At 34.0% G+C, this 20,634-nt stretch overlaps 1 protein-coding gene across 2 annotated transcripts in view; it reads left to right on the top strand.

Annotated features, from left to right (window-relative positions):
- LOC141451015 (uncharacterized) overlaps positions 1-20,634 on the top strand; it is a 1,067,280-nt gene that overhangs the window by 100,783 nt on the left and 945,863 nt on the right. The window contains exon 1 of one of the 2 annotated variants that reach the window (XM_074122025.1): positions 17,000-17,233. The exons of the other annotated variant lie outside the window; for it this stretch is intronic. The gene's annotated coding sequence lies outside the window, so the exon portion shown is untranslated. Of the gene's footprint in view, positions 1-16,999; positions 17,234-20,634 lie in introns of those variants that run through there. 2 annotated transcript variants of the gene reach the window in all.

Genomic DNA, 20,634 nt, shown 5'->3' with positions numbered 1-20,634 from the left:
AATCAATATGCAGATGACATGCACCGTCCATCACTCACTACACCCCCACCATCATCATCTTCATCATCATCAACACCCTCCTTCTGTGTTACTAGTCTGTGTTATATCCTTTCATCACTCATCCACCACTTACCATGTGTGCGATGGGTTAGATTTTGTACACGAGTGTGTATACGCTATTAGACAGGCGTTAACAGTCCTAAAGACATATAGTGGTGTCTCATGACCTATATGTGTGTGTATATGTATATTATGTAGATGTGTGTGCTAGAGGTTTCCAAATGTTGAAGATACCGGGAGTCAGACAGGAGTTTACAGAAATAGGATAGTGTGAGGCTAAGCGGAACATGTGCTGTTAATTAACGCTGTTCTCACTTGCTAAGGACACATTAGTCAGTGAGCAGAATCTCTGCAGGAGCGGTGGTGGTACTGTTCTGTGCTTTTCCATGGGGGGATGAAATAGGTCTCGGAGCTTCTCCCGCCTTGCCTCTACATTACCCCTGTTTCGGTTTTACCCCTGTACTCGGGTTTAGTACAGCGGACAGCCTCCTTTAACTCTCCAGTTGGAACAGTTTGGGTTACACACAAAAACTTGCCATTGCCGTTGGCGGCTCTTCCTTCACCAGGCTCATCTTCATGCTTGGTATATACCAGACTTTCCTCTACTCTCTCTTCCTATTTACCATATCCTCCTACTCGCTCTCACATAACTCTCCTGCCGGAGTATGTTTTCTATAAATATGTATATTTACTTCAGATGGTTATAAATAACAAGAAGAAAATTTCATTCGTACCTTAGCATCTTGGCCAGCATACCACCTCACACTGCTCATCCTATCTTTGGGGCTACAGCTAAACCATTGAGAAGAGTAGAAGTTGGATGTATATATACAACGTAAAACTTTATAAAACTTTCTTCTGAAAATGTTTAAAGTTGTTAAGTGACTTAGTAAAGTCATGTTGTTATAATAAGGTTTTTGTGAAAGCACTGCCAATAACTGGCCGCCCTAGACAAGGGTTTAATATTTTAAAGAGGAAATATTTCTATCCACTTTTATCAAGAAGTGGAGATAGAAAAAAAAGAAGCCATTTTTTCTCAAATTTTTCTGTATTATTCATCCGATCGTAGTGGCTATTAGAGGTGTCAGGACGTACGAGGTCTGTAAATTAAGTAATGAGACTGATTTTTTTAAATTGTTTTATTCAAAAAGAATTACAATTCTATATTGTCACCTTCAAAATAACTTCCTTCTGAAGCCACACAGCGCTGCAGACGATTCTACCACTCCTCATAGCAGTGCTCGAACTCCGATACTGGAATAGCCTTCAGCTGGTCGGTTACAGCCGTTTGAATGTTTTCGACTGTCCCAAAATGAGAAAATGACTCCCCATTTTCTGGAACGTGTCATTACTGGTGACGAGTGTTGGGTGTTTGAGTACGACCCAGAAACCAAGCGCCAGAGCGTGGAGTGGCACACTTCAACCTATCCAAGGCTGGCAAGGAAGTCGAAGATCAAATGCATGCTGATTTGTTTTTCGATATCCAAGGAATCGTCCACAAAAAGTTTCTACCTCAAGGTCAAACGGTCAATCAACACTTTTACCGAGAGGTTCTTGAAAAACTTCGAAAAAGGGTCATTCGTGTGAGACCAAACATCAAGAACAAGTGGGGTGTTGCATCACGATAATGCTCCTTGTCCCACAGCAATTTCAATAAACCGAGTTTTTGGCCAGTAAAAACATTCCTGTGGCTCCTCAGCCTCCTTATTCGCCTGATTTGAGTCCTTGTGACTTTTTTTTTCTTCCCGGAGTTGAAAAATCACCTAAAGGGAACTCATTTTGGGGACAGTCGAAAACAGCTGAGTCCCCAAATGAGTTCCCTTGAGGTGATTTTTCAACTTCGGGAAGAGAAAAAAGTCACAAGGACTCAAGTCAGGCGAATAAGGAGGCTGAGGAGCCACAGGAATTCTGAACCGAATACTTCGACGCATTTATTAGGTCATCAATGTTAAATACCACTAGTGCTCATTTCTCTCACTAGTTAAGAGAAGTATGGGCATCGTATCCAATTTTTGATTTGGAATTTTCATCAGATTCATCCGTTTTGATGTCCCCTGAGTCCGAAAAAGTATTTCTTAGGCCAATGATCTCTGTGTGCTGTGGGTATGTGAACAGTACATCTCGAAAACCAAAGTAAGTTGAAATCTTATGTTTAGATTGGACTCTACCTAGCGGTCAAAATCACTCAACTAGAATTATTATTTTACTGAGCGGTTATATAACTATTTTGAGATTTTTTGTTTTTAAATGGTTCCAACCACTTTTTCATTAAATTGTTTGTTCGCATTGTTCTCATCGTGTTAATTAATTATTATTTGATGCAGATTCCCTGGTTAATTTGATTAAATGAACTTATGTAAGAGTGAGTGAGGTGGCTAGATTTTTCTCTAAAGGATCAAAATTAAAGTAATCGCCTATTTTTTCAGGCGGGGCTTAACGTCCAACTACCAATTAGGTGTGGTGGACGGAGGCGACTAGCAAACATACTTTACTACAAAATTCCTCATATTAACACATTAAATAAAATCCAAAGCCTAAAGACCGGGAATCCAACCCAGTACCACAATACATACGTATTAGCTTCGCAGGTCTCGCCTCTAACCGCTGGGCTACCGATCCGCCTTCTCTAAGGGATCATTTAAATATAGTGTACGGTTTTATGTTCTATTTATCGTCTTTGATACTTTCCGTCGTAGTACGCATGTCTATTTTGTATCCCTGACCGGTTTTGGACTTTTATTCATTATTAAAGGTAGATTATTCACTTTAGTTTAGAGATTTCGACTTCACTTATATTACCGGCTTGCATTGAGTCAGCAAGGTGTGCTGTTACGACAGCTAAACTCAAAGATGAATGTGACTTTAAAATTCCTTGTTTTGACAATAATTCCATCAGCAGAAGTACTATTTCACTAAGTGGATTATTAATTTTTCTGCATTTGATATTATCTTACAAAATGGCTACAATTTTTTCCTGCTCTCATTGCACTTGAATGCAATATGAAATTTAAAGAAAATTAAGACAGCCATTTAAAAAAAAAAAAAAATGAAAAAATTATTAAAGTGGCTTTTGAAGTTGACTCCACTTAGATCAAAAAGTTATCGGGTCCCACAGTGGTACCGATTCAAGTGATTAAATTTGATGCTTTTAGGTATTTCCCGTTTTTGTGCTATATTACAAATTAAATTTTTTTTTTTTACTCAGGGGATGTCAAATTGCAATTTTCTGATGAAAATGGTCTAAAACCTTTCTCTTGGTTAGACTCTAACAACGCTAACTATTGAAACTCTATTAAATCCTCAATGATTGGCTATTTGTCTGTAACTTTCTGTTTGCTTAATGCTCCTAAATTTCATTACATATTTAACTTACAATTTACTAGGTAATACAATAAGACAATAATAATAGTAAACAGCTGAAACTAATAACTATGATTATCAAAAGCCGGATCGTTTAGAATAGCTAGATAATCAGCATTAGTTGTCAAGAGGATCTACAAGGCTTTTCAGTTAGGAATAACCTTGGACTAGTTTGGACAATGGATCTGGACAAAAGGATTTTGGATGTATTAAGAGAGGTATTGTCGATTGTTATTGTAATCAATATGATACAATAATTCTTGGAATTAAGTGAATATGAACCGTATTCAATAGGATGAAAAAATAATTGCCATTTCAGTCGTGATACATTTATTCTGCCGAGCTTTCGACCTAGGGACTAGGTCATCTTCAGGGCTGTGGAACATATTTACAGATTGTTAACAATAATTCTATTAAAATGAATATGTATAATGTTACGAAATTTACAAAACTTATTTTCCTAGTTTACAAAGTAATATTTTACATTACAGGGTTGGTGTGTCATCTGTCTTGTCTGTACATGGACTGAGTGTGATCGGTCTGTGTGTAATATGTGTTAGGTTGTGTGGAAGTCAGTGTTGCCAATTGTCAAGTATTTTGTAGTAAGTTTGCGTATATGTTGTTTAAATTGTTCGTGTCTGTTTTGAAGTTTATACTGTTTACTGTCTTAGATATGTAAATCATTTCCTTATACATATCTAAGGCAGAAAAAAGTTAAAATTTCAAAACAGACACTGAAATGGCAATTATTTTTTCATCCTACTGAAACTATGAATCAGTCACTAAAAATAATGAACAGCAATGTTGACTCAATATAAGAAGTGACTTCTATTGTAAAGTGATAGATTTGGCACTGAAATGATTGAATTTTAATTTAGTTGGTTAAAGATGATACAGAATAACGAATTTTTTGGGTGGTAGGATGCTGGCTATAGGTGAGATGATTCTCCAAATGGTACAGAGTAAAATTTCTTCTTAAGGATACCATCATAAATTACTAATTCAAACAAATGTTATTCAATAAATAAGTCGAATAAGTAAATCAAACATTAGGAACTCAACTTCTCATACTGGAAGCGGTCAGCGTTTTCTCAGGTTTTCCCAACTCTAGGGAGTCCATGAATTCGTCTCAGAATCTTTCGTTCAAAAGTAAATATTTTTTTTTGTATCGGTTTTCCAAACCGCACACGAGAATAGACGAGATAAGTAGCGGTTAACTTTGCATTTCACGATTCAAATTGCTCATTATGATTGTGGACTGACACCATAAAAGTGTCTATTTGCCTGGATTTCTTCAGTCTTGGCCTCTCCTGAGACATCATTATCTCTCGTAATGATGGTTTTGAGATTTTTTTTTTCCTTAAGGATTAGCAAACAATCATCTAAATCAAAAAACATTGTATTTTTTGAAATTTGAAATAATTTTGCTATATTATCGTTTCTTAATTTTTAAGGAGGCTTCCTTACTAAAATTCTCGAGTTGATGACTTCTAGGACGACCTTCAAAATTTTCTGTAGAACTCCAACGATTAATGTACATATAATACAAACATTTCAGTCAAAACTCCTCCGACAGATAGTTGACGCTCCTTTCTACGGTGACTAACCTCACTCTTCACAACGACCTCAACATCCCAAACAACTCGCCAAGACGAAATATCAAAAGTTCCGTGCTGCTCTCTCTAATTGCTCTAATCCTCTTGAACTTCCTCTCGCCTCCTCTGTCATCCCTAATCATCTTCCTTGCCGAATGAATCCTTAATGGCTCTGAGGTTTCTTTGAAGTCAGTAGATCAAAACATCATCGTCATCGATGCCCTGCAGAGAGTGCTACCGCTGGGTAGTTTCTTTCCAGCTCTTCACGCACTATTTACATCTTAGTCTTATTGTATATATTTAAATTTAGATTGAAAATTGCTAAGTACAACAAAATATATAAATGATGTTTTTGGATTTTTCGATCGTTGTTGATTGATTGCGGTCATAAATACTACACCACGATATTCCCCAAAAATATATTTAAAAAAGTGAAAAATCCGTCCAGTTATGTAGTACTTCCAGTTTTTTGAATAACAATTTTGGAATGTTCTAAAAACTCGTAATTATAACTTATTATTATACCCAGGCTATTAACCCTTCATTATACGAGGGTCGTTTGAAAAGTCCGTGCAAAGTCAGAGAGATAGCACCACTGGCGCGTATCGAGGTTATGTTTAGTTAGTAGCATCTCTTGGAAGAACACACACCAAGTTTCAGCCAGATCGGTCTATTTCTTTGTGTTTAGCATTCGTTTGAATCGAGGAATTCGAGTGATTTTCAAAAAATGGACGAAAAAGAATTTCGTGTGTTGATTAAACACTACTTTATGAAAGGCAAAACGCCTCAGGAGACTAAAGAGAAGCTTGATAAAGATTATGGTGACTCTGCACCTTCGATTAGAACAGTTTATAAGTGGTTTCAAAATTTTCGGAGTGGCCATATGGGCACAAGTGACGCTGAACGTTCTGGACGCCCTGTTGAGGTTACTACTCCAGAAATCATTGATAAAATCCATGATATGGTGATGGATGACAGAAGAGTGAAGGTGCGTGAGATTGCTAGTGCTGTGGGCATCTCGAATGAACGGGTACATAATATTTTGCATCAACATTTGGGCATGACAAAGCTATCCGCAAGATGGGTGCCGCGATTGCTCACGCTTGACCAAAAACGAAATCGTGTGAACTGTTGCAAGGACGGTTTGCAGCTGTTCCAGAAGAATCCGCAGGACTTTAAGCGTCGTTTCGTCACTGTGGATGAAACATGGATACATCACTACACTCCTGAGACCAAAGAACAATCTAAACAATGGGTTACCAAGGGGGAATCTGCGCCAAAAAAGGCGAAGACCGTTCCTTCGGCCGGAAAGATTATGGCGACTGTCTTTTGGGATTCGCAAGGAATAATCCTCATCGACTATCTGGAAAAGGGTAAAATTATTACAGGTGCATATTTATTCATCGTTATTGGACCGTTTGAAAACCGAGCTGCAAGAAAAACGCCCACGTTTGGCCCACAAAAAAGTCCTTTTCCATCACGACAACGCACCAGCTCACACCTCAGCAGTTGTGGTCGCAAAATTAATGGAAATAGGGTTCCAACTCGTTTCACATCCCCCCTATTCTCCAGACTTGGCTCCCTCGGACTACTATTTGTTCCCCAATATGAAGAAATGGCTGGCGGGAAAAAGATTTTATTCAAAGGAGGAGGTGATTGCAGAAACGAATGGCTATTTTTCAGACTTGGACAAATCCTATTATTCGGAAGGGATCAACAAACTAGAGCAGCGTTGGACGAAGTGTATAAGCCTAAAAGGAGACTATGTTGAAAAATAAAAAAGGTTTACCCAAAAAAATTAAGTAGTTTTTATTTTTGCACGGACTTTTCAAACGACCCTCATAGTATAAAACACGCAGAGTCCTACATTACCATGAAATGATACTTTCGAGGAAAGAATACCCATCGTACTTCCAACCTTTAATTGATTTTTCCTAGAAAATTTTCTTAAAAAAGAAGTTACATACAAAAAATGAATGTGAACAAGAGTGTAAAGAAAATCGTTGGTATTTTGTTTAAAAAAAAATCTCTATAAAATTCAGTAACTTTTTCAGCAAAGTGATATATCAGGCATTGAAATTTTCATCATACGCAAAATTTCAGCAAGCCAATTTAAACTCTCTTTATAGTCCAATATAGTCTTTAGTGGAAAGCCTACCCAATCATTTTTCAAAACCTTTTTCTTTATAATCGAATTTTCATTGGCAATTAAAGTAAGTAAAAAAAAAAGCGTAGTCTTTTTTTTTAACTAAATCACATAATTTTGAAAAGAATAATCTTTAAATTGTGGTTTATGCCCACCATTGCTGTTTATTTGCTACGGACCTATAAAATCAGCGAAAATACTTTCAATTTGTATGAAAAGTGGTGACAAAAACTATGTCACACGCTATTTGATAATTATAACCTGACTGAAGGTTTTTCATCCGTAAAATTGAACACTGTAAGTTCTACAAAATTTTTTAACTAGGTGGAAATTGTACACACATACCACGCGCGTTGTATTTGGAAATTACAGTTGCAATTGCAGTCAAGGCAAAGTTTATAATGAATTAAAGGAATGCATTGAGTGTTTCCTTTCAGTTTGGTTTTTATTTTCTATCTAATGCACATTATTTTATTTTAAAGTAAATATTATAAGGAACTGTAGATTTCTTTTTTAGCTAAATGTAAAATATACGAGATAAAAATAAATACCCCTATAATGAACAATATTTTATATTCAAAGAACGGGGATGATAAAAATATCAGTATATGGCCCAAATATTGATTATATATAGACCCTCTCTCTTCTTGAAAGTAGAAAGGAATGAAATATATAAAACATAAGAATATATATATATATATACTTGGTATAAAAGTATATAGGATATCATCAGCCAAAGACATTTAGGTCGGAGTACTCTGCGAGCAGCTGACACGAATCATTCTAGCCAATAGTGCGATCGGTTCACTGCGTTCCTTCCAACGAACCCAATTCTCTTAAAAAATATGTTCAGCATGCATACTAAGCGCTAATATCTATACTCTTATAAAAGAATATTTTCATATTTATTCTTATTTTTTTTTTTTTTAATTTGTTATTATCATTGTAATATTTATTATCTGCATTATTTCATAATAAAAAATTAATTTGGCCGATTGAGGTTATTCCTTTAAATTTATGGATTTCATTAAATTTTAAATTGCTTTGGTTAAAACCCATTTTTATATTCTGGTAATTTTATGTTAGTTTAAGAATATTTCGTCTTTTTGCTATTAAACCGTCATAGTTTAGTATCAAATACATATCCGTTTTATACTTTATGCATACGGTATTTATATTTATGTATGCTACTTAGATTAAAACTGTGCGGTAGGGCAGTTGTATAAGGGTTGATCGTCAAAAACTGCACGAAAAAGCGTAACGTTGAAAAACACTTAACTTTGACAATTTTTTTCTCTTTTTCTATAAAAGATAAAATTCCCAAATTTTCTTTTGCCTCAATAAAGCCCTCCTTTATAGCTGTAATTTTTTTGCAACAACCCAGATCTAATAGGTTTCGAGAAAAAAGTTGCCAAAAATGAGCAAAAACGGCTTTTTCAAAAAATGTTCTTGTTCTTGTTGTTGTTCTTCTTCTTGTTCTTGTTACCTTTTTTGTAAACAACGTAGCGCCTAAACGCGCGAACCGATTTTCATGAATGAGATGTCATTCGATTAGGAATTTTGCGTAGATGTGCCTTTTGGGGGTCTCGATCCTGTACATTGAATGGGAGAGGAGTTAGCCCCCTTTATGTAAGGCCCCCTCCAAAATTATTATTACTAATTACTCTGTAAATCTTGGCCCGATTTTGATAAAATTTGGTAGGATGATAGGGTTAGGGCTCCCCTACGTAACATTAAAGCGGCGATCAGCTCTTACACTTGTTGAGGGGAAGTATATTTAAAGTACACATTTATGTAGAAGTCTTTCTTAATAATGTTTTATTTGGGCATTTCGTCTGTCACTGTTTTCCTGACACAATATTTCGTCTTTGACTTTATCCGTCGAAGGAAGCATTTGTTTATTATATCCTTGATCCGTTTTGGACTTCCAACCATCTTCAGAAGTATGTAGATCAATCAGTTTGGTGTAGAAATTTCGACTTCACTTACGTCACATAGTTGTACAACACTTCTGGCTCCATCACTGTGGATCTAATTATATTTTCAACAATTTTTTGTCACTTTTAGACATTTTGTGTGCTCATGCTGAGTAATGTAAATAGTCTAAAAGAGCTAATCAGAACTCCGTTTGCTAGAACATCTCTGGTGTTCTCGTTCACAATCTGGTTTATGGTTGATTCTTTGTTGTTAAAGAAACTACAAATGCCAGGTACGAGTATACCTAACGGGAAATTATAGTTTAAAGGTATAAGATAAAATTAGAGGTTTACCAATTAATAAAAGAAATGCAACGAATTTTTTTTTTCAGCGGTTGAATAATCAAATTGGTTAAATAATTAAAGCAAAATGAAAGATAACGTAGTCTCACGGAATAAGAAAGAAATATTGCAAAGAATATAGATTAGCCTTCTAGAAGACCAACTGTGTGCAATAATAATTTGCCGCTGATATTAGATTGAACATAATCAATTCTCTTTATTACTTGTTCACACTTGTGTACTGATAATCAACTTTTTGAACTCACATAAGAAGTAATAACAACATTATTTATATATTGCCTTGTTTTTGTTCAAAATGTTAACTTCTTGTTGAACTTACATGTTACCAACTAAGTTTTCTAACAATATAAAACCCTTTCCAGACGAGTTTTTTGGGATGTTACACTGGATAGGAAATGAAATTTAAACTTACAACAACATCAAAACTGTTAAAACATTTTGTACAAGCCTTCTCCAAATTTGTTTTGTATTATTTCCTTTATAACATAAAGTATTTTAAGTCTAGAATTTTTTCTTAATAGAATTTATTTTTAGCTCACTGTTCAATATTTTTTTAAATGTTTTCTAAAACTTTCAGTTAATCAAAGCTAGGTACTTCTGAATTTTGTATTTTCCAATTTGGTTCAGGAAGTTGTTGAATGGAACAAACAATTATTTGCGGTTAATACAAACGTTCTATTGTTATTTACCCAGCTAGTTCTAATAACTATTGTACGATATGCATAAACAGAATTATAGAAAATGTTATGTACAAATCTAATAAGTAATATATGCACTCGAGAATCAGGTTGCGATCGAGTTTAATCATATTTCTATTCTCTAGACGCATGCGTGTATGCAAGTTATTTCCCTATATAATTAGTTTCGTGAAGTTATTCTGCATCAATGCTTATTGTTGATTTGAAATTGTTTACATCAGATCACTATACCGTCTTGGGGATTGCTACTATGGATTGATTGTAAACTACTATTCAGAACTAACTCTATTAACAAACTTATACACACAATATGAGACTTATATAAAAATAATAATATTATAGGGTTCATGAAAGAAAGAATATCCGTGCTTGACGCTCTCTTGGTAATCTACATTATCTGTGTATTTTAATTGATTCCTTCTAATGAGAATTAAATTATCTTTCCATGAAAACTCAAAAATAGAGCGGTACTTCTTAAGCATGAGAAGAATTTAGGAGGTTGGAAGTAAGAGTGTAACTAAATATATGAATACCAACAGCACCTCAATTCGCCGCTTCCAAGAAAAGAGAACGACCATTATTACAGTGAAATAACCCGCTAACGAGGAGTTGCATTTGTCTACAGCGTAAAGATCATTATTTGGTGAATAGAATGACACCTCATTCTTGAAAATCAGTTCACGCGTTTAGGCGCTACGTTGGTTTTTGAAAATGCATATTTTGCCCTAGTTTTTTCTAAATCTATTACTTCTTTGTTGTTGCAAAAATATACACTTATTAAGAAGATGCGCCCTACATTTTGAAGAAAATTTGGGAATTTTCTCTTGTAAAGAAAAAAGAGAAAAAAACTTTTCAAAGTTGCAGGGTTTTTCGTGCCGTTTTTTGGACGATCAATCCTTTCACAGCTGTTCTCCGGATCAGTTGATTTAATCGTGATTAAGCTCTCCTGAGGAATTGTCTGTTGGTTTGAAGGAATATCATTGAGTTTTACTTTCTGTTACACCTACAAGGATAATTATCAACAGCGTCCAAATAGTTTTACTTAAGTTTTCACTTGAAGTACACATTTACAGTTGACATAAATTTCAATTTGAATTCAGAGATCTTTGGGTTGTTTGTGTATTAAACAATATATTTAAATTTGCTGGAATCTCTAAATTGATTCCATCGACCATTAGTTACAATCGAATTTCGAGGTACAACCTTTTTGAATGATTTTTGTGAATATCGTTGTCTTTTAGTCTGCCTTACGAGGTGTGGCTATTAAATAACGAGACTATTGCTGTAAAACATTTTATTTTAAATTTATACATATTTAGTTATTATCACCTTCAATATACACCCCTCCCCTATCACTACAACGCTCCATGCGAATTTACCATTGTTCGAAACAGTGCTGGAAGTCATTTTCTGTACGCTCCTGCATGACGCGTGCCGCTTTTTCTTTCACAGCTTCAAAGGACTGAAATCGTGTTCCTTTTAATGCAGATTTGACTTTGGGAAACAGTCAATAAAAGTCATATGGGGCCAGGTCAAGCGAATAAGGCGGATGGACTAGAACTGGGATGTTGTACTTGGCTAGAAACGTCTTGACAGACAATGCAGTGTGAGCCGGCGCGTTGTCTTGATAGAGAACCCGTGACTTGTTCTTCCACAAATCGGGTCGTTTTTTTCTTACTCATTCACGGAGTTCAGCAAGCACCTCACGGTAGTAATGTTGATTAATTATAATCGATATTTTCATCCGTTTTGGACGTAGAAGGGCGATCCGGGCGGTCATCATCTCCGACGTCTTCTCGGCCATCTTGGAAACGCTTGAACCACTCAAAAACTTGCGCAAGTGATAGAATTCATCGCCATAAACTTCTTTTAATAAAAGATAAGTTTCAGTAGCGGTTTCACCAAGTTTCATGTGAAATTTCACGACAATTCGTTGCTGTACTACATGTGTAGTATCATTTTTTTCGGTAAAACGAAACTAACACCTCTTACACAAACGACGGTTCCGGTCAGACAGATTTCTCTACAAACACGTGAGACGCTGCAATCGAAAGATAAGGCTTTACGCTGCACAGCTGTCGGTCGTTAGGATTTGGCGCATGCATAGTTCTTCTGTAGCAGCATCAGTCTCGTTATTTAATAGCCACACCTCGTAGTACGCATATTTCTTGTATTCCTAATCGATTACGAACTCCATCAACAGTGGTAATTAATTAGTTTATTGAAGAGACTTTGCTGCTCTAAGGACATCATGGGAATCCTTCCGCATCAAACAGGCTCCCGTTTAATTCGCTTTTGTCCTGAATGCCCAGACACCTTTGCAAAACTCAATAAAATTTCCATCAGTTAATTTGTTTTCAGTCGACATCGAAATTTTAAAAATGCCATCAATGGCTGTGTCTTGTCTTGTCTTTTAAATATTTTGTTTTTTAATTAAAAGTAAAATAATTCCAAAAACTTAAGATCCAACTAGTTAGGTTAGCACGCTACCCTTCTGTCGCTAACAGTTTACTGTGGTGACTTTTTTTTAGTTTATGTATCACGTTATTTATTGCATGTTAAAGGAAACCGTTGTGGCAGTAAGCAATGTAAACCCTCAACTTTTGTTATTTTTTCTTGCAGTATTGTTTTATGGGCTATTGAATGACTTTGTTTTAGCATATTCCCCTTAATTAGAAAACTCTGCAACCATTTTCTACGTGGTATGTTTAATGTCCATTCATCAGGGCGTGAAGCTAAATTATAATTACTTTAGATTCTTATCACTTTTGTACATTTTATATAATAATAGTATTAATAGTCGTAAGTTTCTGCAACTATTCTCCTCATAGCTAGAACTTCTTTGGCAGCGATTCTGCAGGTTTTTTTGAAGCGGCAATCTTCAGTTTTCTTATTTCTGTTGTGGCTTCAACAAACTTTCTCTATTCATTCTCTCCTTAAGGTTTATTTCTTTAAAAAATCTTCAGAATCCACTCTTAGATTTATCTATTCCAAATTGACAAAACTTAAAACCCTGTTAATTCCAGGTTTCCCTGTTTATACTCGATATAATTTTCACTCATAAGAGTTTTAGATTATGAATTGCCCAAAACATTATTATTAACGTAATCAATTACGCAATTTTTTAATTTTAACATTTTCTATTTAAGAACTGTATATTTTCGTGCATTAAGTAGTTTTTTAACGAAATTGTTCATGCAAGAACTTTAAGAACTTTGAAATACCCTAAGGAACATCTAAATAATGTTCTTTCGTGCACACAGCTTTAGTTTACTATTGATGATTTTGTTGTTTTTTACTAATTGATCATTAGACATTGTTAACACAATCTTAGCTCATTTTTTTCCCCAGCGACTTCGTCTATATGTTGGAGCTTGTCTCTGTTAAAATCTATGTTCTACGCTAACCCATAAGTAGTAGTGGATTGTGGATTAGCCCATTTCTTCGGGGATTTTAAAATCCTTGGGATTCCAGCCAAAGAATTAGAAAAAAATGAATTCAACATTTCGCACAATGGTCATAGGACTTGTTGAGGTACATAACTTGGATGTATACGACTTCTTAGGTGAGCAGGTGAATTCTAGCTCATCATAACGCTCACTTGTACACTTAGTAGAATAACTAAAATTTTACGTATAGAAGCTGGCATTGAAATAGTTATGTCCTTTAAAAGACGCAGATATCAATAATATTCCAAGCCCGCCAATTCAAAATTATATAAAATTTATCCTTCCAAAGCGCTGAAATAAAAACGATTTAGGACAAATGCTTTTAGTTCTGCATCTTCTAAGCCTGGATGGACACATTCAAATGAAAGTTTACTCTTAAACAAATTTTCAAAAATTTACGTCTAATTTGAAAACTGGTTTGTATAATATATTATGTTGAATATAGTTAAAGAATTCAGAATATGAAATAAATTAATTTATAATTTAAAAGATCATCTAGCTTGAAGCCATTGTTACTTATAAGCATACTGTTTTTTCCCCCCGTTTTTGCGAGTAATATTGGTATAAAACAGATTGCCAAGTGCAGGCAAATTAATTATGTGTAAATAAAAAAATTAATTAATTAAAATTTAATTTTTGTACTACGTTCCAAAATTTATATTTAAATAAAATATCTCTCAAAACAACTCTGCTGTTTCATACTTCACTTTGAACTAGCCTGATATTTTTTATTTTATTTTTTTCTGATCTTAAGCTATAAGTTACCACAGAAGTAGAACTAACTACATATGTATTAATATTGCTAGACATCTTTGGTAAAGTAATGTATTTTGTCCCAGATAGGTGTTCTTGGCCTAAGATAAAGAGGATTGGTTAGAACTTCAACTTGGTTAGAAGATTCGTAGATGAATATAATTAGAGGCGATCAAAAATTAAACAGGAAAAGGCAGAGCTCCTTGCAATTTAAGTGAGTTAAGCTCAGGGGTTAGCACGTTGGATTATGCGCGAAGCCTCGGAATTAAGTGTGACGAGAGAATACTGACTGCTCGCAATTTCAAAATTACAGGTGATGAATTTCTCTGACTGCCTGTAATTATGAAATTTAATCTACCATTTAATCTTTAACAATTGATGGTTAAATTCTAAATTTTAGGCCCATCCATTACACCAAAAAAGGCACTTTTAGGCGAAGCCTAAACACTAACATCTCCTCTAATCTCCCTCAAGAACCTTCATACCTTCCTTTTTACTTGGCAATCCTTTCCATTCACAAAGACCCGGACGTTGGCTATCGTTTCCTTCAATCCCATATAGGATTCCTTGATTCCTGGATTCCGCCCGTTTACCTAAACCTCACTCCTCTTCCCACAACAGAAGGTTCTAGTTGTTCAGTACCTAGAACTCTTCATGGACAAACGCCTAACCTGGAATCCACATAATAAACACAAACGGAAAGAACTAAACAGACAAACGATCGTAACTTTCATTAAGCAACAAACGACTTGATACTAAAACCTGTCTGGATTTACGGAATGGAATTTTAGGGCTCAGCCAAAACATCAACAATCCACAAAACCCAAACCAATTCTTTCAAACCAAAACGCTTCCTCCAGTCGCTAATGTTTCTGTTTGTTTCCTTGCACCGAGATCTCCTTGTTTCTGAAGCTGCAAGATCAAGCCGCTAAGACATGTTCCTCGCCTCAGTTTCTTCATATCCTAACACTCTAGTTTCTCAACTTAATGCATTGCCAGGTGATACTCCGGTGGCCACGTGATTTTCTTTTAGTGAAGTAAGTGCTATTGCAAAGTACTTGTGTACTTGCTCTTCTTAAAGAGTTTCATCATTAAATGAATGTCAAGCTACTCATGTATTTGTATGTACCTGAACAATATATATGCAGTAAATTTACTGTATTTGGGAAAATAAATAATGTTAAATAAAAAAAAATTAGCGATATTCAGCGATTTTGATAAAATCTTCCTTTTACACAATGGCCGCTCAGTTCAGATTTGCCAGCGACTTCAAGACCTTGAAGAATAGAAAATCTACTCGTTGGCAATGTGGATCTTAACTTCCCCTTACGAGGGAGTGAAACCATACTGAATATTGTTCAGCGGCTTCCTCAGGCTGTTGTTGCTGTTCAGTAAGGGAGTCAATGTTCAGAATTCAAAGATTAATTTGAGGTCATCCTGATAAAATGGGCAACGCCCCAATAAAAAAAGTTAGCTATGACAACAGATTCTCTGATAAAAGTTTTGTTTTGCCTTATGTCATTTAACTCTGCACAATAACCAAAGTATTGACGTGTCTACTCTGAAGAATGAAGTTATTTTCGCTGGTTACATCAACGGTATCACATAATGACTTTAATATGACGTAACATGACTCATGTTTAGGGAGCAAACAGTGCAGCCTCATTCATGTGTGAAATATGACATTATATATTTGACATATGACGCCTAAATATAATTTTGTTTAGTAAAGAATAGAACATCTTGTCGATATAAATTATGTTTATCATGATCTGATTTATTCATGTATTTAATATTTATGTAAATTACTTTCTATTCAAACATTTCCACTCTCTTTATTTAGTTCGGTAGGGGGATGTCTTTTTGATGAAAGGTGAGAAGAGATAGGATTTTTTTCAACGGCAGCCATTGTTGTCCAGACATGCCGTCATCAGCTATTCAATCATTTAACTCCCATCTGCATTTTATTTTTTTTAATTTAATTTACAGGTGATTTTCAATTCTCGTGCTGGCGTTAGGGTCCCAACATTTCCGAATAAGAGTATTTAAACTAAATAAGAAAATAGTTTTTTGTGTGATTAGTGTTTTTTCGATTCTTTTTTTAAATATTTATAAAAAATAAATTAAAAAAAAAACTTAATTGTGCAAAAAACTATTTTCTGATCGATTGTTGAAAATAAATAAAATAATGCACATGGCGCAAATCGTAAGCAGGTGCCGAGAGACATCATGGTTTTTACAGTATGCTAAGAAAATATTATTTTTTTTATAATGATTTAAACAATATGAGCACTATTGTGAAATCTAGTCTGTTTATGACTAGTTTATAACCTGAAAACAGTTCCCGAAGTTTTCATATAAAATATACACAACACATTTTCCACTTATTGAAAGATAGAACCTAACATTGTTATCTCGAATCATATCCCTTGACATTATAAATATTTACACTTCTATCCTGTCAGAGATTCTTTAAATATTATAGAATAGAAACCAAAAGACAAAAACGCATTGAATAACTAATAGCATTTACATTTTACATACATTTCATTTTATTTTTATATATTATGAATAAATGAAATTGTAAATGAAAAAAAAAAAGTTGGTCACTCTGCTTAGATAACCTTAAGTTACCAACTGATCTGCTTGGCGGTTAGTTACGGGCGGCCATCTTTAACTTGTTAGTGATCTGATAACTCTTTATGAACATGAATTTTTAAGTGAATATTAGTGTTAAAGTGAAGTTCTATTTTTTATAAATTGTGTTTAAGTTATTCTTTGTGCTGGATATTGAGTTTTAGTGTAAATAGTGTTGTGAATTATTTTAACTAATGCCAAGTGTCAAGTGCTATTGGTCTGGTGATCTGTTAAGATGCTGATGATTTAACCCAAGGTAAGTAAGATTTTTGTATAAATTATTTAATTTTAAATTTCATTTATTATTCTTTCCTGCAAATAACATTTTAACATTTAAATATTACTTTCATATGAATATGAGTGCTGCGTTTTGACAACGTTCACTATTAGTACTTTCTTTAAAATTTGAGTTCTACAAAAATTATTTAAATTGATTTCTTCTTGATGTATTATTTCATCTTTCCATTTTAATCGACTATAAGTTAAAAATTAACGTTCTTTGTTTCCCTAAATAATAATAATTATTATTTTTGAATTGATTTTCTAAACCTTCTTACTGTATTCTTAATCTTTTCTCTTTATGGGACTATAAGTATAAAATTAGAGTTTGTTTCCCCAAGTTGTTTTTTGTAATTCTAATTGTTTTTTATTAGTACTTAATTCTTCTTGTAAAGTTTATCAATCAAGTCAATTACTGCTGACCAAGATACCAAACTATATCAGTTTCAAGTGTAATGGTTGTAAAATACAACGAGATGACTATGTATTTATTTAATACAACAGGAAATCCATTGCATGAATTTGTGTTTTTTTTTTTTTTATAGAGATCTTAAATCTTAATTTCGTAACCTTAAAGGGAAGATTTTTGTTACGTCTTCGATAGTTTTAAATTCTATTTCCATTTTATTTAATTTAATTTTTTTTAACCAGTTGATGTCTCTAAGTCGGTGTTGGCTTTGTAATGTCGTTATACTAGCTTTAGGAATGTCCATAGAGTAGAAATTGTATACTATAGAACTTATTGTATCTTTAGGCTGGCTCGCGAGAATTCTAGTCTGAGTACTATAAATGTTATTGAATCTTACCCAGAAAGTTAGGTCTTGTAAAAAATGATCGTACGATTTGAATAGTGTAATTAAGAGCGTAAGTCTACCCAATTTTGTAAAGCATACCAGCGAGTCTAAAAGGTAAAATACATCAGCCAAATCAAGAAATATAGCTGCTGTGTACTTTCTGTTTTCTATTTTGTGTACGATGTGTTCAGTTACTCTCTTAACTTGACGTTATTAGTAAATGCTTTGACCTGAACCCAAATTGGTGAGATGGTATTTTGTGTGAGTCAGTCCAGTTATGTAATAATTGTTAGCAGATAAATTTGTCCAACCAATTTGTAATGAATTAAATTAATACATAAATATCCAATTCTTGGAGTTACAAGTGATAGTCAACAGGAGCATTTTGTGTCGGTTACATTACTCTGTTTTCAAAATTTTTACTTTGTCTCTCTCTTCCATTTGTGAAAGTCTTACAATTATGCAGATTTTCGATATGCCGGAAATAAATAAATAATTTCCGGTCCTGGAACATGACGGAAGTACGAGTAGAACGGAACTTTTAAACTTTAATTTTGTGCCACACCGTACTTTTTGTGTAATTTAAAGTAAGACAAGAGCGGAAATCACTTTATTGTAATATGTCCTGTGTTAAGTGAGTTCAGATTTAGGTATTTGGGAAAAAAGCACTTGGAAGAATACCTTAATTGACCCAAATTGTGTAAATATGTGGAGGCTGCATGCAGTTTTAGCCACTTTATGATCTCGGAATTAATAAAGAGGTTCTCCTTTATTTTTCTTAAAATAACTATTATATTTTGATTTCTGTTTTATTTACTTAGAAGTTATATTCTTATGGTTTCCGCTTCGCAAACATAGGGACAAATTATTTTATTTAATGTTTTATTTATATAAACGTGAATTTTCTTGGGTGCTAGGCATTACTGGCATGCCATGCTAAGCTAATCATGCCAAAGAATTATTTTAACGCAAATTATCAAAATGCAACAATTTAGTTAGTAAGCAAGGTTGGTTAGACTAATTCATGATATTTATAGCTACAATAAAAAATAAAATGCATTATTAACTATCACTAGTTAGTTCTAAGTCCCTATTTTTCTAATCTTCCTCCATTATTAGGCTTACTCCCACAAAACTTCTGTTCTATTGAAAACGTACGTGACCACTTTTTGTTTTGTTTTGTACTTCTCTTGCTTTTCAAGCACTACCTACTGTAAAATGCACTAGTCGATAGGGTCGCACACTGAATATTAACCCATTAGGTATTATATAATCACAATATCTAAAAACACTTTTATCTTAGGGACTAGGCGCCACGGTAGCCGAGCGATTAGAGGCGAGACCTATAAAGCTAATATGTATTGTGGTATTGGGTTCGATTCCCCGGTGTAGAGGCCTTGGATTTTTTTTAATGGTTAATAAAAAAAATTTACAGCTAAGTATGTTTGCTAGTCGCCTCCGTCCACGACACCTAATTTGGTAGTTGGACGTTAAGCCCGCCTAAAAAAATAGGCAATTACTTTACTTTATCTTAGGGTCTCTCAAACTAGTATTTACAGTGGAAAATGAAATTAAAATATCCGCCTGAAATACGTCTTACCAAACGATATGAGAAAATAATAGTGATATTCAATCATTAAACGTTAAAAAAATTTATTTAATAAGAAAACGTGGCAAATTTATTTGAAGAGTGGCGTTTAATAAAAACTTTTGCCACAGCTCCACAAATAAGTTTTATTTATGTTGACTGCATTTAATTAAACTGCGGCTTAGCACGAACCAACTCATGCTGCACACACTGCAACTAATGACTAGCTGTTTGGAAGCCAGCTTTCGCCGAACTGGTTCAATTGATTTATTTCTTTTATTTAACTTGTCTTCATGGAAGGTCTCCATTTCGAATGTTTTGAGAAGTGGCAACCACTGTGTTCCTTCAAGTTCACCCATTTTATTTTTCTTTAATTACTACAGCTTTACGCAATTCTTTAAGAATCACATGAATATTGCTGGGTTAGGAATGTTTTCAAGAGCTAGAAATGGCGCTGTTATCTAGAACACACCCAGACATTCCTTTCTGAAAGACTTATAATCTTGTGCTTACCTTTAATATTGTTGTCTTATTATTAATTGTCATAAACAGTTTTCTTTTAAAAATAGTGATCAGTTTTCTTTGCAAATTAAATAAATAATCGGTTCTTCATAACGTTTTTTAACTACTATAGAAATGCTTTCATTAGCTGTTGTATGATTGATCTTCTATAGATGCTTTCATGGTTACTTTAGGGACTGTCCTGATATTGTTTTATTAAGGCATTTTATTGATTCTTTTTTAGGTGCTATCATGTTTTGATTACTTTAGAAACTGTCCTGATATTGTTTTATTAGGTATTGTTTTATTAGATCAGTTTTCTTTGCAAATTAAATAAATAATCGGTTCTTCATAACGTTTTTTAACTACTATAGAAATGCTTTCATTAGCTGTTGTATGATTGATCTTCTATAGATGCTTTCATGGTTACTTTAGGGACTGTCCTGATATTGTTTTATTAAGGCATTTTATTGATTCTTTTTTAGGTGCTATCAT

The sequence above is a fragment of the Rhodnius prolixus genome, unplaced genomic scaffold (assembly GCF_049639745.1).
Source record: "Rhodnius prolixus isolate KJV_2025 unplaced genomic scaffold, Rpr scaffold_8, whole genome shotgun sequence".
Classification (NCBI taxonomy): domain Eukaryota; kingdom Metazoa; phylum Arthropoda; class Insecta; order Hemiptera; family Reduviidae; genus Rhodnius; species Rhodnius prolixus.
This window is presented reverse-complemented; position numbering and strand designations above follow the sequence as displayed.